The sequence below is a fragment of the Chiloscyllium plagiosum genome, unplaced genomic scaffold, assembly GCF_037043375.1.
Source record: "Chiloscyllium plagiosum isolate Xiang-an unplaced genomic scaffold, Cpla_swu_hap1 HiC_scaffold_18, whole genome shotgun sequence".
Lineage (NCBI taxonomy): Eukaryota > Metazoa > Chordata > Chondrichthyes > Orectolobiformes > Hemiscylliidae > Chiloscyllium > Chiloscyllium plagiosum.
The window spans coordinates 96,645,770-96,671,277 of NW_028270156.1; the positions used below are offsets into that span (position 1 = coordinate 96,645,770).

The following is a 25,508-nucleotide window of genomic DNA, read 5'->3' on the forward strand; positions in this document are numbered from 1 at the left end:
GTGCCTCAGGGGTCAGTGCTGGGACCACAATTATTTACAAATTATATCGATAGTTTGGAATTGGGTATCACGTAAGAAATTGCCGATGACACTAAGATGAGTGATAAGGAACGTGTGCAGAAGACTGTGAATCTTTTCAGAGGATCATAGATACGTTGAGTGAGGAGGCAAATGGAATACAACTTTTGTAAACGCGAATTCATACATTTTGGTCGGAGTAACAGCAAAATAAGTTAGTACACGAATGGTAAACGTTGTAACATGCTGTTACGCAGAGGGACTTGGGTGTTATTGTGCATAACTCACAGGAGATTGTTCGGGAGGTGCAACAAGTAATTTGGAAGGCAAATACAATTTTGGCCTTCATTATGAGAGGGGTTGAGTTTAAAAGCAGAGAGGTAATCTTTAGCTGTACATTGTGCTGGTGAGGACGCAGCTGGAGTGGTATGTGCAGATTTGGTCTACTTATTTACGAAAAAAGGTGGCACTTGTGGGGGTGCAAAGGAGATTCACTAAGTTGATTCAGGAGTTGAGTGGTTTAGTTTATGAGGAGAGGCTGAGAAGATTGAGATTATGCTCATTGGAATTCAGGAGAATGAAGTGGAATCGTATAGAAGCATATAAAATTGTGAAGGGAGTGGATAAAATAGAAATTGATAATAGGTTTCCACTGATGAGTGAAACTAGGACGAGAGGGCATACCCTCACGATTAGAAGAAGCAGGTTTAGAACTGAACTGAGAAAGAACATCTTCACCCAAAGGATTGTTAATCTATCGAATTCCTTGCCCAGGAAATTAGTTACCAGTACTGCAGTAATTACTTTTAAAGGTAAGGTACATACTTTGTTTGGAAAATAATGGAATTAAATGATATGGTAAAAAAGAAACTCAGTTAGGTGGAGGTGAGTCCATAAAAATGATTAGCCATGACCTTATTGAGTGGCGAAACAGGGTTGAAGGGCCGGACCGCCTACTGCAGCTACAAGATCTTATGTTCTTATGTTTCAATTGGAGAGTCTGGACTGATTTGCTGCTTTTTAGTTCTGTCAGTTGGTCATGACTGAAGGATTTTCTCATTGCCAAGGCGCGACCATTGAGTTATTGAAGCACTGTCAGAGCACCGGTACTCAGGCATTGCAACACAATCAGAGAATCAAAGCTGTAGCACTGCATAATTGCCAGAGACCAATACTGAGGCAATGCCACATTGTAAGAGTGTCAGCATTCACCGAGTGCCAAACGATAACGTGTTCAGTACTAGGATGTACAGCACTATCAACAGGTCAATTGTAGGTCAATGCCACATTGTCAATAGACAATAGACAATAGGTGCAGGAGTAGGCCATTCTGCCTTTCGAGCCTGTGCCACCAATCAATATGATAATCGCTGATCATCCGTAATCAGTATCCTGTTCCTGCCTTATCTCCATAACCCTTGATTCCACTATCCTTGAGAGCTCTATCCAACTCATTCTTACATGAATCCAGAGACTGGGCTTCCACTGCCCTCTGGGGAAGATCATTCCACATAGCTACCATTCTCTGGGTGAAGACGTTTCTCCTCATCTCTGTCCTTATTTTTAAGCTGTGTCCTCTGGTTCGGCAATCACCCATCAGCGGAAATATATTTCCTGCCGCCAGAGTGTCAAAACATTTAATAATCTTATATGTCTCAATAAGATCCCCTCTCAGTCTTCTAAACTCAAGGGTATGCAAGCCCAGTCGCTCCAGTCTTTCAGTATAAGGTAACCCCGCCATTCCAGGAATTGACCTCGTGAACCTACGCTGCACTCCCTCAATAGCCCAGTATGTCTTTCGTAAAATGTGGAGACCAGAACTGCACAACAGTACTCCAGGTGTGGTCTCACCAGGGCGCTGTACAGCTGCAGACGAACCTCTTTGATTCTATACTCAATCCCTCTTGTTATGAACACCAGCATTCTATTTGCCTTCTTCATTACCTGCTGTACCTGCATGCTTACCTTCATTGTCTGGTGTACAAGAACACCCAGATCCCCTGTACTGCCGCTTTACCTAAATTTATTCCATTTAGGTAGTAATCTGCGTTCCAGGTCTTGCCACCAAAGTGGATAACCATACATTTATCCGCATTGAACTGCATCTGCCATGCATCTGACCACTCACCAAACTTGTCTAGGTCACCCTGTAATCTCCTAATATTCTCATCAGATTTCACGCTGCCATCCAGATTAGTATCATCAGCAAATTTGCTAATGTTATTGCTCATACCATCTTCTATAGCATTAACATATATTGTAAAAAGCTGCAGTCCAAGTACTGATCCCTGCGGTGCCCCAATGGTCACTGCCTGCCATTTTGAAATGGAGCCGTTTGTCACTATTCTTTGTTTCCTATCAGCCAACCAACTTTCAATCCAAATTAGTACTTTTCCCCCAATACCATTCGCCCTAATTTTGCTCACTAACCTCCCATGTGGGACTTTATCAAAAGCTTTCTGAAAGTTCAGGTACACCACATATACTGGATCTCCCTCGTCCATCTTCAGAGTTACATCCTCAAAAAATTCCAGAAGATTAGTCAAGCAGGATTTCCCCTTCATAAATCCATGCTGACTCTGACCTATCCTGTTACGACTATCTAGATGCGTCGGAATTTAATCCTTTATAATAGACTCCAGCATCTTTCCCACCACTGAGTTCAGACTAACTGGTCTATAATTTCCTGCTTTCTCTCTCCCACCTTTCTTAAAAAGTGGTATAACATTAAACACCCTCCAATCCGCAGGAATTGATCCCGAATCTATCTAACTCTGGAAAATAATCACCAATGCATCCACGATTTCTCGAGCCACCTCGTTTATTACCCTGCGATGTAGAAAATCAGTCCCTGTGGATTTATCAACATTCCGACCTAACAGTCTCTCCAACACCAATTCCTGGCAAATATAAATTCCCTTAAGTTCGGGCCCTTCAGCCACTGTTACCTCAGGGGGATTGCTTGTGTCTTCCCCAGTCAACACAGATCTGAAGTACCAATTCAATTCTTCTGCCATTTCTTTGTTCCCCGTAATATATTCTGCTGTTTCTGTCTTTAAGGGCCCAATCTCAGGCTTCACCCTTTTTTTGCTTTTCACATACCTAAGAAGGCGTTTACTATCCTCCTTTATATTATTGGCCAGCTTACCTTCGTACCTCATTTTTCCTCTGCGAATTTCCTTCTTAGTAATCCTCTGTTGTTCTTTAAAAGCTTCCCAGTCCTCCATTTTCCCACTTATCTTTGCTATGTTATACTTTTTCTCTTTTAATTTTATATGTTTCTAAACTTCCCTCGTCAGCCACGGCCACCCATGCCTCCTCCTAGGATCTTTCTTCTTTTTTGGAATGAACTGATCCTGCAACTTCTGCATTATACACAGAAATATCTGCCATTGTTCCACCACTGTCATCCCTGCTCAGGCATTGCATCATTGAAGTTTGGCCAGCTCCTCCCTCATTGTTCCATAGTTCCCTTTATTCAACAGAAATATTGTCACTTCCGATTGTACCCTCTCCCTCTCAAATTGCAGATTGAAGCTTATTGTATTATGGTCACTACTTCCCAATGGCTCTTTCACTTCGAGGTTCCTGACCAATTCTGATTCGTTGCACAATACCAGATCAAGAATGGCCTTCTCCCTGGTCGGCTCCAGCACCAGCTGTTCTAAGAATCTTTCTCGGAGGCACTCCAGAAAGTCTCTTTCTTGAGGTTCAATACCATCCTGATTCTCCCAGTCTACCTGCATGTTGAAATTCCCCATAACAACTGCAGTAACATCTTTGCGACAGGCCAATTTCAGCTCCTGATTCAACTTACATCCGACATTCAGACGACTGTTTGTGGGCCTGTCGATGACTCCCAAAAAGGTCATTTTACCCTTAGTATTTCTCAGCTCGATCTACACTGACTCTACATCCCCGGAGTCTAGGTCACCCCGCGCAAGGGACTGAATATCATCCCTTACCATCATGGCCACCCCACCCCCTCTGTCCGTCAGTCTGTCCTTACGGTAGCACGTGTATCCTTGAATATTCATTTCCCAGGCCCTATCCAATTGAAGCCACGTCTCAGTTATCCCCACAGTATCGTATCTGCCAATTTCCACAAGAGACTCAAGCTCATCCATCTTATTTCTAATACTTCGTGCATTCATGTATACTTTTTTTAATTTGTTACTGCCCTCACGCTTCCCATCAACTCCTATTTCACTCAACCTTACAGCATGGTCCCTTTCTGAGTATTCTGCCTCATTGATACAGTTGTCTTTCATGACTTCTCTTGTTCTAACTTTCCCTTCAATTTTCTTCTTAAACATCCAGTTTGTTCCCCCCCCCCCCTCCCCCACCGGCTACTTAGTTTAAACGAAGCTCTGTTGCAGTAGCAAACCTGCCTGCAAGAATGCTGGTCCCTAACCTATTAAGGGGCAAACCGTCTCTCTTGTAGAATTTATGCTTACCACAAAACATACCCCAGTGATCCAAGAATTTATATCCTGGCTTCCTGCACCAGTTCCCCAGCCACACGTTCAAGTCCATTATCTCCCTGTTTCTGGCCTTACCAGCCCGAGGAACTGGAAGCAAACCGGGAATAACCACCCTGGACGTCCTGCTTTTCAGTCTTCTTCCTAGTTCTCCGAAGTCCCGGCTGTAGTATGTGCCTCCTCCTCTTCCCGACATAATTTGTACCGACTTGTACCACCACCTCTGGCTCTTCACCTTCATCCTTGAGGATTTCCTGCACTCTGTCTGTGATGTCTTTAACCCTGACACAAGGAAGGCAACACACCATCCTTAAGTGCCGTCTGCTGCCATAAAAACCACAGTCAGTTCCTCTCACTATGGAGTCCCCTATTACCACGGCTCTGTGCGATGTCCGACTATTCCGCTCTGCCTCTGTGCCAACTTTTGATTGACAGACCTGGCCGCCTCGCGGACTGGCAGTGTCATCTGTCTCTACTGTTTCCAAAATATTCAACTTGTTCCGAACAGGTGCTTCTCCTCTCTGCCTTCCCCATTCTAATAACAATTACTCACCTTCTCCACCGGCTTTGCGCTCTGCCTTCACTTCCGCCCAGCTCCCGCCGCTCTTTGATGCGAAAAGACCGTTAGCGTCGAGGTAAGTTCATAAATAATGTCAGATGGTCATTACTAACAGTGCCTCTTTGTAGACTGACAATACTGTGGCATTGCTCTATTGTAAGGGGATCAGAACTGAGGATGTGTCACATGTTTTGAGCATTAGTCCTGCGGCAGACTGTCATGTCTGAAGAAGATCAAAATTGTGGGAGAAGGTTTACATCATCCACTACCAATGAAGCATTCCCTCAGAACTAAGTGAATGCAAGGCATTTCCTCAGGACTGAGCATCTGGCTAACTGCTATTACATAATGATCAGCGTGTCAATACTGAGAGAGTGCCTTATTGTTAGGTTTCTTCCCAAGGGAGTGCCTTATTTTCAGATGATCCATGAGGTGGCATTGCCTCTGATATGGGGTCAGAAATGACGGAATGCTTCATGATTAAAGAACCAATACTGCGCTGTTGCAGCAATGTAAGACAGTCAATTCTGAGGCATCTTGGTCCTGGTTGTCTAACTGTGCTGGACTATCAGTACTTGCCCATCCTCAATTCTGATCACCATGCAGTGAGGCACTACGTCAGAATTGACCCTCTGACAAAAAGGCTTTGCCTCAGAGTAGATCGCAGGACAAAGAGGAACTCCCTCAGGGCTGACTGTCGGATAGTTCTCCAAAATCTCGGCACTGACCCACTTACTGAACCACGAATTGTGGAGCACACTTTCAATGTAGACTCCTAAGTTTCGAGGCAGTGCCTCAAGATTGGTGCAGTGCAGCAGAAAACAGGTAAATTAGAAAATTGTTGCGGATTGCAGATTAATTAAACAATTGCAGCAGAGCACGTTGAATAGGAGAATCGGCACAAGGAACGCAGTGTACGAATACGTTCGTTTTGAGAGTTGACAGAGGGCTCGCCAAAAAGAGAGAATTCTGTCAGCGGACTACTGAATGGTCGCATTGTTTCAGGGAAATACTCAAGGGAAGAACTGGTGCACAGTCGAACTAAGTTATAGAATTGAGGCATGGCGCCAATTAAATGGAAGAATTAGAGGAGAGCACCCAGAAATGTAGATTTGGGCTAGGATATCAGTAACTGTGAGAATGGTTGACAGGGTAACAGTAATTGGGAGAATTTTTGAGCATCAGTAAATATGAGATTTATTGCACAGTGCCAGTACATTAGAAAATTGTTGCGGATTGCAGATTAATTAAACAATTGCAGCAGAGCACGTTAAATAGGAGAATAGGCACAGGGAATCAGTTAAATAAGAGAGAAATGTTGCAGCATCAGTAAACAGGAAATTCGTTTCAGCTCACAACGAAATGAAACAAAAAGTGTTTCAAGCAACAACTAAATGGGAGAATTGATATGGGGTTCCAATTATTGGAAATTTTGTGCCGGGGTCACTAAATTAGAGAATTAATGCCTCTGCCACTAAATTAGAGAATTGGTGCACTAAGTAGGAGAACGATGGCACGATAATGCATAGTTGGTGAGTTACTGTCAGAAGAAAGATTTGTGAATAATTGGCAATTGGGAGAATGGATGCAGGGAAGCAGAGCCCGAAATGGGAGAATTGCTGCAGGAACTAATAAATGAAATAACTGCACAGTAGAACTATCACAGGAAATTGCGGTATGGCACCTCTAAAACAAGGAATTACATGTGGCACTCCCCAATTGGGGAGAATTGGGCTAGGGTATCAGTAAACATGACACTTGATGCCGGGCAACATTGAGTGGAGAACTTACTCAGGGCATCGCCAAATGGGATATTTCTTATCAGACAACAACGAATTGAAAAATTGGCGCTGGGCATTAGTAAAAGGGACATTTCGTATCAGACAACAATGAATTGGAAAATTGGTGCAGGACATCAGTAAAAGCGAGCATTTGTGCAGGGGGACAGCAGTTTAGCGATTTCGAGCAGGGCATGTGTAAATGTGAGAACATGGGCAAGGAATCACGAAATAGGACAAATACTGTGATGGAGTCCTAAAGTGGAGATTCGCTGTAATGCACCACTAAATGAGCAATTGTTAGGGGGCACCATTTTGGGGAAATGATTATCAGGGAACAACGAACTGGAAGAATTGGGGCAAAACAATATTCACTGGGAGATTTGGTGCAGTTCGCCATGAAAGGCAGAATTTTTGCAGGATTGGCAATTGGGAGATTTGATGCAGGAAACACCAACATTAAAGAATTCTGGCAGCAGACCACTAAATGGGAGAATTGCTGCAGCGAAATACAACATCGAAGATACAGTGCAGAGTGGAACTAAATGAGAGAGAGGGGGAATTAAAGTAGAGCACTTCTAAATAGGAGAACTGGGCTACAGCGTCAGTAAATTAAAACAAAATCAGTGCAGGATTATGAGTAAATAGTAGAATTTGTGGGCATCAGTAAATGGGAGATTTGGTGCTCTGCGCCATTACATTTGAAAAAAAAAACGGCAGCAGTGCCAATAAATTAAAGAATTGAAGCAGAGCAGGTCTAAATGTAAGAATAGGCGTACACAATCAATAAAAAGGGAAACATGTTGTCACAAACAATAAACTGGCGTTTTGGTTCAGTTCACTATTAAATGAACAAACGCAATTAGAGAACCAATATGTACAAGAAGTGCATCAGAGAACAGTTAAATGGACATCAATAATTGTAGAAGTGCAGGAGCATGTGAGAGATAGCTTGTGGGTACGCAAATGAGAGAGTGTGTTGCATGCACGAGTGACAGCATGTGCATGCAGGACTCACACACTTAATAGTGGTATCCTAGGAAGTGCTGCCAAACAGAGAGTTAAGGCGTGCAGGTACAAAGGTCTTTCAAACTGCCCTCACAGGTAAGCAGGATGGTGAAGAAGGCTTTTTGAACGCTTGCCTTCATCGGTCAGAGCACTGAGTCCAGGAGTTTGGGCGTCATGTTACAGCTGGACAAGACATTGCTGAGGTTGCATTTGGAGCACGACATACTATCCTGTTCGTAATGCTATACGAAGGATGTTATTCAACTGCAAAAAGGTGGAAAATAGGTTTATAAGGCTGTTTTCCAGACTGGAAAGCTTGAGTTCTAAGAAGAGGTGGGACTCTTATTTTCCGAGAGCACAGTCGTGACCGGACAGACGGCCAGAAAATTATGATGAGCATACGATTATGATGAGATGGAAAAGATGTAAATGTGACCTGAGACGTAACTGTGAAACACAGAGCGTGTGTGAATATGGAAGGATTTTTTAGAGGAATTGACAGAAATGAGTAGAATTACAAAGTTTAAAAGACATTAGATATATGTGAGGGAAGAAAAGTGGAAATGGGAACTGGCTCAGGTTAGGAAAAGTGGTTGGCGTGGCCCTATTTCCACGATGTATTATCGATCAAGATGGAGGAACTGAGGGAATTCTGGCTAAATTTACAGATGGTAGAAACATAGTTAGATGGACAGGTAGCACTGAGGAGGCAGAGATGCTGCAGAAAGATTTGACAGGTTATGAGAGGTTAGGGTTACGGTTAGGGTTAGGTTATGAGACGGGGCGAAAAAGTGGCAGGTCGAGTAGAAAATGGAAAAATGTGAGGAATAATAGCATGGACTATTTTGTAAATGAGCAGAATATTCAGAAGTCTGAAGTGCAAAGAGATTTGGGTGTTCCCGTTCTGGATTATCTCAAAGTAATCCTGCAACTTGGGTTATGAGTTCGGAAGGCACGAATTTTGAAAGGGATGAATTTCTAAGGCTGCAAACTGCTCTGGTCTGGCCACATTTGGAGTGCTGTGTACCATAAAGCGGGAAGGATGTGCTGGACCTGGGGAACGTGCTCAGAGGAGGTTCACAAACGATGCCAGGAATGAAAAGCTTGACATATTAGGAAAGTGTTTGAACTCTGGGTCTACACTCGATGAAGCTTAGAAAATCTGATAGAAACTTATGGAATACTGAATGGCTTGGAAAGAGTAAGTGTTAGGAAAATGTTTCCATGGTAGGAGAGACTTGGACATGATGGCACAGACTTAGAGTAACGGGAAGAATTTGTTTTTTGAACAGAGTTAAGGAAAATCTTCTGAAGCCAGAAAGTAGTGAATGGATGGATTTCACTGCCACAAAAGACTGTGGAACCTACGTCACTGAGTATGTTGAAGATGGAGATAGATCTGTTGCTGATTGTAATCAGGATCAAGGGTTAAGGGAGAAAGAGGGTGAATGGGGTTAAGAAACTTATAAGACATGAATAAATGGTGAAGCAGATCCGATGGGCTGAACGGAAAATTTCTGCTCCTATCTCCTTCTCTCTGACGCCACATTCACCTCCAGAAGAAGGTTCCGAACTGGGACCTCACCTTGTGGGTGGCACGGTGGCACAGTGGTTAGCACTGTTGCCTCGCAGCGCCAGAGACCCGGGTTCAATTCCCGCCTCAGGCGACTGACTGTGTGGAGTTTGCACGTTCTCCCCGTGTCTGCGTGGGTTTCCTCCGGGTGCTCCGGTTTCCTCCCACAGTCCAAAGATGTGCAGGGCCAGGTGAATTGGCCATGCTAAATTGCCCGTAGTGTTAGGTAAGGGGTAAATGTAGGGGTAAGGGTATGGGTGGGTTCGCCTCGGCGGGTCGGTGTGGACTTGTTGGGGCCGAAGGGCCTGTTTCCACACTGTAATGTAATCTAATCTAATCTAATCTTTTTATTTGTCGCAAATGAGTGATCGACAGCTAGTCTGACCAATGGAAGCTGGATACTGGGCTAAGACTCGCCCTAAGGTTGGGCGCGGAATCTGGAGGGCTGCGGGGCCTTGCTCTGCACTCGGGCGTCATTTTTTATCCCAGAACCACCAGAATGTCCATGGATTTTCTGCGATATTTCAGCTGTCACGGGGGGAGTGCTTATTTTAAATACTTCCTGCGAAGTTAAGAGAACGGCTTCGAATTAATCAACAAAGTATTAATCTTCAGATACACTGAGAAGGATCAATCTTGGCCTCCTCTGCAGTGAAATCAGACGGGGTGAGAAACAGGAAGTGGTTTGAAAGCTCTGTCCAAACTGCATTTGCAGGGTTCCAGGCAAGTAGCTTCGGAATTTGACAGAAACTTTCACAGGGGTGTTATCCGAACCCATGTCCTGGGAACATTAGCTGGGTGTCGTAGGCTGCTCGTCTTAGTCTCCAGCTTGATGGCCTACATTCGAGGATCTAAGTTATACGAATGTAGATATTGTGGCCAGGCTTTTCCAAAATTATCTTGAGTCTGGAGCGGATTGGATGATACCAAATGGAGCACAGCAGCTCAATAAATAAAGGAAAAGAGAACAGGAAACATACAGGCATGAGATTAGTCATCAGAAAAATGCCGGAATTTATTATTATGAATCATACCACAATTGGGAAAGTACAGTCTGATTAAAACAAAGTCACCATGCTTTGACTAAAGGGAAATCTTGTTTGGGTAACTTCTTTTCAGTGGTTTGACGAATCAGGGAGATGGGGAGTCCTGTGTATGATATATGCTTGGATGTTCAAAAGGTGCTACACGAAATGTAAATACTGAAGAGCTCAAGAAGTTTGTGATAAATATCAGTGTCAGTGGAGAATTGATTACTGGATGAGAAGCACAAGAATTCGGCTGATATTTTAAAAAGGCAACATGCCCCCTGTCATTTTTAAATATGTTTCTATCTAACTTTATTTCATTTGTTAGAGAAGATCAGAATCTGAAATAACTCTACAATGATGGAAATTTTACGTAGAGCCAAAGTTCCAGTTGCTTCAAAAGAAAAACGAAGCTTATTCACATAGATCAGAAGAGTCCTTAAAATATGTTTTAAATAACTTGATCTTGTGCAAGCGTCAACAGATGTGAAGCTAGAAAAGCACAGCAGTTCAGACAGAATCCGAGGAGTACGAAAGTCAAACTTTCGGGTTGACATCTGTTGTCAGGACTGGGGAGGGTGCCCAGATGTAAATAGAGAGAGGGGATAGTGCTGGGTGATAGGCATAAATGGATGCATGTCGGGGTTTCTAGCGGTTGATCAGTTGGAAGGGGAGTTGAATAGGAAGATAGACAGGCTAGGTCAGGGAGGTGATACCTAAGGTCGGGACTAGGGTTAGAGATCTGATAAGGCTGGGGGAAGAGAGATTTTGAAGCGGACAAGGACAATTTTGAGGCCATTTAACTGTAGACTTCTCAAGTGAAATATCAGGTGTTGATCCCCTAGCTTTCACTTGTCCTCAGTCTGATAGTGGAGGAAGCCATGAATGAACATGTCACTGGGGTAATTGGTGGGTGAATTGAACTATAAGGCAAACAAATTTGGTAGATGCATACAGAGCACAGCTACTACGCTAAACTGTGTCCATTCCTGTATTTGGACTGCCTGATAAAGAGGAGACAACTATGGGAGCAATGGATGCAATAGATGGAGTGTCGGTGAATCTCTGTCGGAACTGGAAGGATTGTTTTGGACCTGCGATAGGGTGAAAGGGACGTTTGGAGGCAAGTCTTACACTTCATGGGGTTTCAGGAAAAGTTACTGACTGTGGTCGAGCAGGTGATGTTTTGTTTCGAGTAAACAAGGGAGTTTCGGAGTGAATGGTCTCTGTGGAAAGCAGATGGTTGGGAAAGGAAATTTATTTTTGGTGGTGCGGCCACATTGTTGTTTGTGGAAATTTCGGAGAATGATGCGCTGGATTAGGATGTTGGTGGGATGATATGTGATGATCAATGGAGTGGAGATTTGAGGGAAGAAGAGGTGGAGAAGACACGGTTGATGGCATCCTTAATAACAGAAGAAGGGAGATTGTGCTCGCTGAAGAAGGCGGATAGTTGAGACGTCCAGGAGTGGAATACCTAATCATGGGAGCAGATGCCATGGAAGTGTAGGAATTGGCATGGCATAACATTTTAACAGAACCGTGGGTGAGAAGAGGTGTGCTCGGGATAGTTGTGGGTGCCAGTGGTTTGACATAGATATCAGTGGTGAGTCTGTTGCTGAAGATGGAGGGTCCTGGAGGGGATGGACGTGTTAGAAATGGTCCAAGAGAATTTGAGGGTGGTGTGGAAGGTTTTGGCGACGTTAATGAACTGATTGAGTTTCTCACAGTCATCATTATAGCGGAGGAAGAGGTGTGGGATGGTGCTGGTGTAGTTGTGGAACACAGAGTGATCCACCAATCCTACAAAGAGGTCCATCGTTTAGGCCCATGTGGGTGCCCATGGTCATTTATTTGGTTTGTAGGAAGTGGGTGGAGCCAAAACAAAAATGTTGAGTGTGAGGATCAGTTCTGCTAGGCAGATGAGAGTGCCATTGGAGATGGATTGGTTGGGCCTATTGGAGAAGAAGAAGCGAAGGGAATTAAGACCTTCTATGTTGTGCCAGAAGTATAAATGATCTGCATGTGCATGGTGATGGCACAAAGTTGGCAGATGAAGTGAAGTTGGTGAATGCTGGTGTACGGAAAATGTGTTTTGAGAGGCTGTGGCACAAGTATTACACTCTAACAGATACCTTACAAACACCATAAACTTGAAAGCTTTATTTCAGTTCGCCCCCTAACCACCTCCCACTGATTGCTGACTCCCCATATTGCTATAACCGGTTAATACCCAGTTAACTTTTCAATAATTCATCCATTGCTCATTGCCTCTCTGCATTAGGTCACAAATGTTCCTTCAGCAGATTTTAAATAAAATAGGTTCCCCTCCTCTTTTTTTCAAAAAGTCAATTTATAGTAATAGAATGAAACTTTCAAAATAGTAAGAGATTGTTATCCCATATACTCCACATTATAACCTGACGACATTTCCATTGTCCAGTATCTGCATTAAAACTGCAATTTCAATCTTCATTTCCTTCTTTCAAGTATTTTGGTGAATGTGCATTATCACTTGCTGACTTGTAAACAATATAATACTCAATGGGTATTGCTGCTGAATCCCTTCTTGAATGTTCTTCTTATATTTGTAATTGTAAAAATGCCCTATCTCGTTCCTCACTGAATATAACAGTGTTTCCTGTGAAGAGACTATTTCACGAATGTCCTTTCGGGAAGAAAGCTGCCTGTGATTACATGATCTGGACTGACAATGATACCAGATTCTCTGTAATCACTTAACTGTCTATGATTTATAAAGTTAATGATTATCTGACTCATTTCTTCAAGTTATTAACGGAGATGAAGATGGTACAGAAATGTAAACTATCCTCATTGTGTGGAGAATTCTAGAACTTTGGAATGTAGTCACTTCTGCACACATAGGATGCGAGATGTTTGGAAGTCTGTTCCTCCAATGGTGACAGTGCATCCTGGGGCTGTTAATTTGAACATTTGAGAAATAGATTTTAATTTTGTTCAGCAACTTTATTATGGGATATGGCTCAAAAACAGGTGTATGTCATAAAGCCGTAGATCATCCATGACCTCATTGAATGGTGGGACATGCTTCGGAGACTGAAAGTCTGAATCCTGTTCCGAGAGAGGACTGTTATATTTTTGCACTCGTTACGGACTACCAGTTGTACACAGGTGAATGAGGAACAGTCTGATCAAGATTTTATGTCAATGTCTGCCGTTTTCCAGGACATCATTAGCAAAATGAGGTTAAATCTTGTTGAAATCAGCTTGTGGAACAGGTTGTGATTTAGCTTGCTGAGCTGGTAGATTTGTCCTCAGATGTTTTGTCACCAAGCTGGCTAACATAATCAATGATCTTCTGATGAAGGGCTGGTTTTCAGTCCCAGTTGCCATTTATCTGTATTGGTCTGTTGTAGGAGGTGATAGCGTTTCCAGTTCTTTTTCTGAGAGGTTGGTAAATGCGGTCCAAGTCGATATGTTTGTTACTGAAGTTCCAGTTTGAATGCCAGGGTTCTGTGCACGTCTTTGTTTAGACTGTCCGAGGTTCGATGTATAGCCCCCGTCGAGCAGATGTCACTCTTCGTCTGTGTGTATGGATACTAATGATAGTTGGTCACGTCTTGTGGTGGCTGGTTGGTGCTCGTGTATCCTTATGTCTAGTCTCCTGCCCGCTTGTCCAATGTAACTTTGTTTGCAGTCCTTGCAGGCTATTTGATATGTTACGTTCTTTCTGCTGTTTGTTGGTATGCGGTCCTTAAATTTATCAGGAGCTATTTCAAAGCGAGGTTTGGTTTCTGGGCGACCATGTTGCTTAGGGGCCGAAATAATCTGTTTGTCATCTCGGATATGTTCTGCATGTATGGCAGGGTGGATAGAGTATCTGGGTGTGTTATTTCTTCGTGTTTAGGTATATTGTGTAGGAATCGGCTTGTTGGGTACCTCTTGCACCTCTTGCACCTGAATACGTCGTACAGGTGTTTCCTCAGATTCCTGGGTGTTCAAGTACGTTGTGGCTGGTGTACATAATGTTCTGCTGCAGCTCCATTTGGTGGGTTTGGGATAATTGATCCTGCAGATGACTATCTGGTTAGTTGTGGTCTGTAGCTCTGCATCTGCCTTGTGTTCTACTGCGATGTCTCTGAAGGGGAGTCGGATGTTGTTTGGATCCTCTTTGGTGAACTTGATACTGGTAAGGACGCTACTTAAGTGTTTTTCGGTTTCTTTTACTTTGTTGCATTTTGTGATGACAAAGGTGTCGTCCACAGAGCGAACCAAAGTTTGGGCTCGTTGGTTGGAAGGAATGCTCTTTTTAAACTCTACATAACTGCTTCTGCTCTGAGTCCTTATATTGGTGATCTTATAGGCATGCCGTTGATTTGTTTGTAGATTTTGTAATTGAAGGTGAAATGGGTTCTGGGGCACAAGTCAATTTGTTGGTGGTTTCTGAGCTTGCTGATGAAGTTGGTGCTTCCAGGTGTTTGTCTCCATGGTTGTCCGCGCAGTGGGGTCAGTGTTTTCTTTGGCAAGGGTTAAGTCAGTTGATGTAAATAGCATCAGCACGTCAAAGGAAACTATTACCTCATTATCGTCAACTTCTGTGGCTTTGACGTTAAGAAATTCCTGGGTGGAGTGGATGGAGTGGTTTCAGTCATCTACTACGTATTTCAGTTTAGGATGCAGTTCCTTTGCTCGTCTAAATGCCGGTGTTCCGCAATGAAAGAGTATGGTTCTGAGGGCAGTTGCGTGCTCGAGTTGCAGGATGTTGGAGATAAGGGTTACCACTGGTCTCCCTGCTGACTTGGTCTGCAAGAACTATACCCCCTTCCCGCATTAAGAAGTTGGAGCTGGATGAACTTCAGATCATTCGGGAGGCTGAGGGTTGATAGAAAGAAGTTATAGGGCGGTAATCACACTTACATTATAGGGTAAAGGTATCTGGGTGAATGTCAGGCGAGGGAAACGGCAGACAGTGCAATGAACACCTGTGGCCATTCCCCTCAATTATCAGTATACTGTTTTGGACAATGATTGTGGGTGGAGGGAACCTATCACGGGAAAGCCACAGGTGCCAGGTTTCTGGCCCTGAGCCTAACTCTATGGCTCAGATCGGAAGGGAGGAAAATAGGAGAAGGGAAATGATAGGAGATTCAGCTGGGAGAGGAACGGACAGGGGATTCCGTGGTCGTGAGCAAGGATGGAATGTTGCCTCCTGAGTGCTAGGTTCAAGGATGTCTCGGATCGAGTGTACAGAATTTTGAAGAGGGAGGGCGAGCCGCTACAAGTTGTGGGCGTACATTGGTACCAACGACGTAGGTAGGGATAGGGGGAAGGACACCTGAAAATAGAATATAGGGAAGTGAGGTTGTAAGCTATAAGGCAAGATAAGCAGAGTAGTAATCTCAGGATTGTAACCACTGCCATGTGCTTGTGAAGCGAGGAATTCAGAGTAAGTGCAGATGAAAACGTGGTTGCAGAACTGATCTAAGAGCGGGAGCATCAGATATGTGATTGGTTTGAATACATTCTAGGGAAGCTGGGAGCTGTACAAGAAGGATTCTTAGCTTCCAACTGGTTGGCCAGCAAAATCCTGGGCGGGAGGTTTACTTGAGCTGTTTAGGACGATTTAAACTAGATTTACAGTGGGTAGGATCAGATAATGGAGGAGTCAATAGGCAGCCAGAACCACCGTGCAGAGAGTCTGTGGGAAAGAATAAGAACTTTATTGGGGAAAGGGATAGTCGGTGTGATGGATGAAATTGTGAATATTTTAATGCACAAGGTATCAGGAATAAGGGTGATGAACTCCGGGCATGCGTCAGTATTTGGAACTCTGATGCTGTGGCCATTGAAGAGACTTGGATATGACAGAGGCAGGAATGGTTGTTGGATGTTCCAGAGTTGAGATGTTTCAAAAGGACTGGGGATGAGTGCGTTAAAAGAGGTGGGGTAGTGGCATTGCTAACCACGGATAGTATCACAGCTGCAGAAACGGAGACCGTCGAGATACATTTATGTACAGAGTCAGTATGGGTGGAAGTAACAAACAGGAAAGGAACAGTCAACTATTGGGAGTTTTCTACAGGCCTCCCAATGAAAACAGATACACGGAGGTGGAGATTGCGAAGCAGATATTAGAACGTGCTGAATTAACAGCGTTTCTGTCATGGGTGATTTTAAGTTCCCTAGTATTGATTGAAATGTACTCACATTAAACAGTTTGGATTGAGCAGTTTTTTTTTTCAGGTGTGACCAGGAAGGTTTCTGAGCTCAACATATAGGTAGACCGACTAAAGAGAGGCCATATTGCATTTGCTGCTTGTTAACGAAGTATGCCTGGTGTCAGATCTCTCGATGGAAGAACATTTTGGTGATCATAATCACAGATCCCTTCATTTACTAATGGAGAGGGACAGGAGCAGCCGGTACGAGGAAGTAATTAATTGGGGGAGGGAGTTATGCAATGCTATTGGCAAGGAAATGGCGAACCTAAATTGGGAACAGATGTTCCCAGGGAAATGCACGACGGAAATGTGCAGATTCTTCAGGAAGCACTTGCCTATAATGCAAGACAGGTTTATTGCACTGAGGCAAGGAAAGGATGGTCGGTCGACTGACCTTTGAGAGAGAAAGAATATGGAACACTGAGTCAAAAGGTAGAAGGAAGCTTGCTTAAGGTTGAGGAGCCAAGGATCGAAGAACGCTATGGATGGTCACGTGGTACCCAAGAAGGAACTGAAGAATAGAATTAAGAGAGCGAGAAGTCGGTACGATAAAGCTTTAGGATTAAGGAAAGCACTAAGGCGTTGTAAATTTACATAAGGAAGAAGTGGGTGGCCAGAATGAGGATGGTACCAAACAAGGATAGCAGAGGGAACTTGCAGCTGGAGTCAGAGGAGGTAAGTGAGGTACTTAATAAATAATTTATTTCAGTATTCACTTATGAGAGAGACTTTTACATCTCTGAGGACAGCTTGAACAGACTTATTTACTAGAACAGGCTATTTTAGGAAGAAAACCATAAGAATAGATAAATTCCATAAGCCAGATGGGATATAATCTTGATTACGAGAGGAAGCAAGGGAAGAGATTGTTTTGCCTTTGGCGAATATTGTTGCGTCCTTCCTGTCCACTGGGTGATTGGAGAATAGCACTTGTCATTCCTTTGTTAATGTAAGTGAATATTTATAATCCTGAGAATTACAGACCAATCATTCTTTCGTCAGTGATGGACAAAACATTGGGGTTGTTTCTGAGAGACATGATGTATGATTATTTAGAAAATGATAGTTTGATTAAAGATAGTCAGCATGGTTGTGTGAGGTGAAGGTCATATCTCACAGACTTTATTGATTTATTTGAGGATGAGACAAATTATGTTGACGGGCGAACAGTGGATGTGGTCTATATAGCTTTCATGAAGGCACTTTACAAGGTTCCCCGTGGTAGACTGATTCAAGAAGTAAGAAGGCATGGGATATAGTGGCATTTGTCTGTCTTGATACAGATTTGTTGTTCCACAGAATGCAGAGGGTGGCGGTAGATGGAAAGTATTCATCCTGTAGCTCAGTGAACAGTGATATCGCGCACGGATCTGTTCTGGAACATCTAACTTTAAGATTTTTACAAATGACATGAATGAGAAAGTGGAAGAGTGGATTAGTAAGTTTACCAATGACACGAAGTTTGTTGGAGTTGTGCTTACTGTGTAGGGCTGTTGTAGGTTGTTGAGGGGCATTGGCAGTATGCGGAACTGGGCTGATAAGTGGCAGATGGAGATCAACTTGGAAAAGTGTGAAGTCATTTTCCTTGCAAGGCCGATTTTCAATACACAATGCTGCAGCTCTGCAGCACCTTGGTTAGACCACGTTTAGAAAATGGTGCTCAGTTTTGTTTGCCTCATTACAGGAAAGTTGTGGAAGCTTTATCGAAGGTGCAGAGCAGACTTACCAGAATGCTGCCTGGAGGGGAGGGCATGTCTTGTAAAAAATGTTTGAAGGAGCGATGGCCTTTCTCATTTGAGCGAAGAAGGATGAGAGATGACTCTGAGAGACATGGATGGAGTGGATAGCCAGAGACTTTATTTTTCCCAGGGTAGAAATGCCCATCACGAGGGGACATAATTTTAAGGTGATTGGAGGAAGATTGAGGGGAGATGTCAGAGGTTGGTTCTTTACACACACCATAGTGAGTGGAATGCACGGCAGGCAGTTGTAGTACAGTCAGATACCTTAGTGAACATTTAAGTGACTCTTGGATAGGCACATGAAAGATCGTACAAAGAAAGATAAGTCTCATGTTCTAGTTGGATAGAAGACCATGACAACATCAAGTGCTGAAGGGCTGGTGCTATGCTTTACTGTTCTATGTTCTATTTAAACTGCTCACTCTGCTCCAGGTGTGCAATGACATGAACCTTATACAGTTACAGTTAAACGTCTTGACTCTTTAACTTCAAACCTTTTGAAATGAGAGCCGCCTTAGTTAACTGTTAAGCCTGAATTGCAAGTTTGTGTGTGTGTTCCATTTCCAAGACAGTAGTTTGTAAGTTTCTGAAGTTTATCTCCGTTTATATTGCAATCTTTTCTTCTGTTCTGCATTCCAAAATGAGCAACTTCTCTTTTTCCCACATCACACTCCATTTGACAGCTTTTTGCTCCATTATTTAACCTATCAATATCTTTCTGAACTGTGTTTATTCCTCTCGCAAATTGCCTTTACCCTTTGTTAAAATCTGTCAATTTCCAGGACATTGGCTTTCTTCCTCCAAGGAGATATATAACTTGAAAAAGAACCCCTTAGCGCTACACTCTTCTTGCTGTCCAGTCCTCAGTTCCCTTTCTATGCCAATATAATTTCATCAAAACTTTGTTCCCCATAACTGCCTCGATTCCATTTGAAAGAGTCCATATTCACTTCGGCCTTTCTATATAGAAAACTCCCTTTTTAAACTTATTCATTCACCCGTTGATGGCGTCACTGACCAGACCAGCATTTGTTACCCATCCCTTACGACCCAGTGGGCAGTTAAGCATCAACCAGTGCTGTGGGTCTGGTATCAATGTTGGCCAGTCCAAGAGAGAAAGGTAGTTTCCTTCCCTAAAGGACATCGGTGAACCAGATGGCTTCTTTTAAGTCGTCAATCCACAATGGTGTAGTTGTCACCATTAGGCTTTGAATTCCAGATTTTAGTTTTTAATTGAGCCCAAATTCCAACATACGCCAACAAATCATCATGACACTATCTGGGTCTCTGGATTTATAGTCCAGCGATGATATTCCTCACTAGTTTCACCATGTAATTTACTTTCTCTCTCTTTACCTTTATATCTCTCCTTCGCAGAATCGACTGGTTCAAAGCTTTTAACTTAACCTTTTGTGAGGTAACTTGTCGAATGCAATCTGGAAGTCCAAATACAAAATATATACCGCTAAGATTCTATCCAGTCCAGTTAAGACTTCCTGAAATTTATCAATTACTGCCACAGTTTTGTTATTCCACATTATCTTGATCACACAGGCCAATGGGCCAACGAATAGCAGGTGCAGTTTGGATAAGTGCGAGGTGCTGCATTTTGATTCGGGAAAACAGGTCGGGACTTGTACAGTTAATAGTAGCATTCTGGGAAGTGTTCCCGAAATGAGAAACCGAGAGGTGTATGTTCACATTTCCTTGAACGTTCAGTCGAGTGGACAGGGTGCTGAAGGGTGCTGAGTTCAGAGTGAGATGCTGGAACAGCAGAGCAAGTCAGGAAGCATCTGAGTAGGAGGCGAAACGATGTTTCAGGCATTAGCACTTCATCAGGAATGAGACTTGTGGGCTGGGGGCTGAGAGATAACTCGGAGGAGTGGGTTGAGGGGGAATGTAGCTGAGAAAGCGCAGGGTAGATGAAGGTGAGAGAGGAGGTGATCGGTTGGAGATGAGCCTGACTCCAGTTCCAAACTCCCATCACATCGCGAAGTCCAGCCCAACTGCAGGTCCAAGCCCCCAACCCTGCTGTGTCATCACCATCCCCCCAGGCCTCCCCCTCACTGAGGACGAATGTTTGGTCTTCAGTAAAGGCCTCACATAAATCCCTTTATGATCCCAGCTAAATGAGTTCGACACACACTGAAAACTTGAACGTTTCTTCCACCACCTCTGCCTCCGTGCCTTCTGTTTTAACCAAGACACCCGCTCACACACCGACAATCACTTCGCCCGCCTACAACGCACCACATCCACCTGTACATCCCGTGCTGGCCTGCTATGCACTCTTGACATCTTCACTTCAAACTGCTGCTGTGATATTGACCACCTCAACGTGTCAAACTACCTCACCCACTCCAACATTTCGCCAACACAACGTGCCATCTTCCACTACCTCTGCTCCAACCCCAACCCCAGCAACAAACCGGCAAACAAGGGAGTGCAATAGCAGTCTGGCACACTGACCTGGACACTGCTGAAGCCTGGCGCCAACTCTCACATCCTTCCTCCTACTGTCCCCTTGATCACGACCTCACCGTTCATCACTAAATCATCAACTCATATACCATCCACAACCTCATTACCTCTGAGGATTTCCCATCAACAGCCTCCAAAATTATTGTTTATGATTCTCGCACTGCCCGATTCTACTTTATACCGAAGACTTATAAATTTACCTGACCGGTCGACCCATTGTCTCAGCTTACGAAAGTTTCCCACCTAACTCTTCTCTTCAGTTCATCTTCCACAGTTACACCGGTACCACATCCAACCGTTACTCTGCTATCTCGGTGAGCTTATCGGTACTGCCTTTTGCTCCCACAAGGAGGGTGAATAGCTCATCAACTTTGCCAAGACATTCGAACCCGACCTCAAATTTACCTGGACCGTCTTGGACACCTCCCCCCACCCCCTTCCTGGACCTCTCCATCACCGTCTCTGGCAACGAATATCCATAGGCATATACTACAAGCCCACCGACTCCCAAAGCTACCAAGACAACATCTCCTCTCTGCTAATCTCCTTGTAAAAACGCCATTCCTTATTCATAATTCCTCCAGCTCTACTGCATCCATTCCCAGGATGGCCAATTCCACCTCAGAATATCCAGTTAGCCTCCAGAATATTCCAGGTTCGCATCTTCCCTTCCCACTTGGTTTACCATGCCCTCCGTTGCATTGCTTCCACTTCATGCACCACAGCCCTTGAAACCTCCCCCTCACAACGCAGCAAAGAACAGAACTCACGAGTTCACACCTTCCACTCTACCAAACCTCGCTAACAATGCATCATCCTCTGCCACCTCCGCAACCTCCAAACGGATCCCACCACCAATGATATATTTTCCTCCCTACCCCTATCAGCGTTGCGAAAAGACCTTCGGCGACTCACACAGCAAGTCCACCACCCCCACCAGCCCACAACTCAAACCTGTCACATTTCTCTGCCACTGAAGGAAGTGCAAAATCTGTGCTCACACCGCTTCCCTCACCTCCATCCATGGCCACACGGGATCCTTCCACATTCATCAGAAATTCACCTCTACCTCTACCAAGATCATTCCTTACATTCTTTGCATCCGGTGTGGTCTCCTCTCCATCGGGGAGACAGGACACGTTCTTGAGGATCGTTACAGAGAACATCTATGGGACACCCTCACCCACTCACCCCACTGCCGCGTGACTGAAGACTTCAAATGCCCCTCCCACTCCATCTAGGGTATGCAGGTCCTGTGCCTTCCCCTTTTCAGCTAACATTGTTAGAGTAATTGGACATGAGGAATAAGATCAATAGCAGGCGATGACAACATTCCACCCAGGCAAGGTATTTTTCTTACATTAAAAGTGTTGTGGTGTGCCCTGCACCTTTCAGAGAAAGTGAAAGGCGGCAACAATTGGACAAGCACATAATGTGCCAACCAGTTTAAAACTGTAATAGTTGGCTGTGAAGCAAATAGCTGAAGGTTAGTTACTATGTTACAAATCAAATTCGCATTTCGTTTATCAGTTTAAACTATGCCACAGGATACCAAAATCGAATCGAATTTGAATGCTAATGCTTTGATTACATCAAATCAATGAGTCGATCCGACGTTTTGACATACAAAACAGGACATGTAGATTAGTCAGTAAGAGCAGCAAAGAGCAGCAACAAACACAAATGTCCCACAGAATCGCTCTCTTAAGGGTACATATTCATATGAGATCTGCGCAATCAGGGAACATTAGATGAGAATGTTCCAAGAATAGATCAGAACCAGAGAACATTGGACAAGAGTGTTCTAACAACTGATCAGAATCTGTGAACACCACACTGGAATGTTCGGACAATAGATCAGAATGTGAGAACAATAGACTGGAATGTCTCAGCAATGGATCAGAATCTGAGAACATTATGTTGGAATGTTACAACAATGGATTGGAATCTAAGAATATTAGAATGGAATGTTTGGGCGTTGGATCAGAATCTGAGAACATTAGACTGGAATGTTACAACAATGGATCAGAATCTGAGAACATTAGGCTGGAATTGTGCCAACAATGGACAGTAGGTTATTGTATGGTTTTTACCGGCTTTCTCAGGTTTGGATATGGTTACCATGGCAGATTGTATATGTCCTGATGATTATTCAGGCAGTTTGCTATCCAATCCTCGCGATTGCTGGTGTTCATGGTAAGTCTATCTCTGCCTAATTATTAATTCTGTAAACCATTCTGAACGCCATCACTATTTTTATTGTCTATATTTATCAAATATATAAACTACTGTATTCACTTTCAATCACAACCTCCATTCCTATTCCATGGTTTTCATGCCAATCACTTACAATCATCAGGGGTGGAACAAAAGTGTTCAGAACCAAGATAACCGCATTGTGTCCTAAGCTAACTTGTACCTCAATGATCCCTCCATCATCAAACCTGTCCACTGCCACCGCTACCTATCCCCAGTCTTCATTTCTGTCTCAGGGTTGTTTCTGAATAAACTGTCATCCACACCTTTCCGATTGCGTTTCTCGACTAGACTGTATTCTAAATACAAATTTATTTGATCACAAACGTATTCCTGTGTGACCCTTTCCTGTGTGACCCTTGGCCTATGCCAGGTGTAAATTGTAAATTCAGTTTGATTCCAAAATGGGGTGGTCACAGTTTTATGTCATCTTTGTCAACATAAACTGTAACCTAAATTTAGATAGAGCACTGTGCTCTCAGTGACCATGAAGTGGCAGTTTCTTTGAACTGTGTTGATTCTGGACGTTTCCGAGCAGAGTTGGTATCAAGTTAATCAACTCTCATGTGCACTCAGTGATGGAGGCAATCTATGCATAAGACACACCCCCTCCACCTCCGCTGAGGGCAATATATTACCCTCAGCGGAGTGTCTATACAGAGGACGGCACGGTGGCACAGTGGTTAGCACTGCTGCCTCACAGCGCCAGAGACCCGGGTTCAATTCCCGCCTCAGGCAACTGACTGTGTGGAGTTTGCACGTTCTTCCTGTATCTGCGTGGGTTTCCTCCGGGTGCTCCGGTTTCCTCCCACAGTCACAAAGATGTGCAGGTCAGGTGAATTGGCCATGCTCAATTGCCTGTAGTCTTAGGTAAGGGGTAAATGTATGGGTGGGTTACGCCTCGGCGGGTCGGTGTGGACTTGTTGGTCCGAAGGGCCTGTTTCCACACTGTAATCTAATCTAATCTTATTTGAAGATACACAAAACCTTCCAGAAATTTTACACGAAAGAGTGATTGATGAAATTATGAAACTGTGGGAGATTAAAATTAATACAGAGAAGTTAATAGAAATATTGAAGTGTAGGTTGGTAAGGGGTAGAACATGGAACATTACAGCGCAGTACAGGTCCTTCGGCCTTCGATGTTGTGCCGACCTATCATACCAATCTGAAGCCCAACTAACCTATACTATTCCATTTACGTCGTAATGCTTGTCCAATGACTACTTAAATGTAATTAAAGTTGGCGAATCTACTATCGTTGCTGGCAAAGCATTCCATACCCTTACCACTCTCTGAGTAAAGAAACTACCTCTGACATCTGTCCCATATCAATCACCCCTCAATTTAAAGCTATGCCCCCTCATGCTCGCCATCATCATACTTTGAAAAAGGGTTTCCCTGTCCACCATATCTAATCCACTGATTATCATATATGTCTCTATTAAGTCGACTCTCAACCTTCTTCATTGTAACGAAAACCTCATGTCACTCACCTTTTCCTCATAAGACCTTCCCTCCATACCAGGCAACTTTCGAGTAAATCTCCTTCGCATCCTTTCCAAAGCTTCCACATCCTTCTTGTAATGCGGTTGGCCACACCAGAGTTTTGTACAGCTGCAGCATAACCTCTTGGTTCTGGAACTCGACCCATCTATTAATAAAAGCTAAAACACTGTATGCCTTCTTAACGACACTGTCAACCTGGGTACCAACTTTCAAGGAACTGTGTACATGGACAACGAGATATCTCTGCTCATCAACAATACCAAGAATCTTACCATTAACCCAATACTTTGTATTCTGGTTAATCAGAACAAAATGAATCACCTCACCATGTCCGCATTAAACTCCATTTGCCACCTGTCACCTCTCAGCCCAGCTCTGCAGTTTAACTATGTCTCTCTGTAACCTACAACATCCTTCGTCACTATCCACAACTCCACCAACGTTTGTGTCGTCTGCAAATTTACTAACCCACCCCTCTACGCCCTCATCCAGATCGTTCATAAAAATGACGAACATCAGTGGACACAACACCGACCCTTGCGAAACAGTAGTAGTGACTGGACTCCAAGATGAACATTTCCCATCAACCACTACACTTTCAGCAAGCCGATTACTGATCGAAACTGCTATATATCCCACAATCCCATTCGTTCGCATTTTGAACAATAACCTACTGTGGGGATCCTTATCGAACGCCTTGATCAAATCCATATATACCATATCAACCGGTTTACTCTCATCTCCATATATGGTCACCTTCGCAAAGAATTCAATAAGGTTTGTGACGCACGACCTACACTTCACAAAACCGTGCTGACTATCCCGAATCAAAAAAGTCTTTTCTAGATTATTTTACATCCTATCTCTTATCA

At 43.7% G+C, this 25,508-nt stretch overlaps 1 pseudogene; it reads left to right on the forward strand.

Annotated features, from left to right (window-relative positions):
• Positions 1-25,508, forward strand: part of LOC148147082 (uncharacterized) — an 85,486-nt pseudogene that overhangs the window by 44,704 nt on the left and 15,274 nt on the right.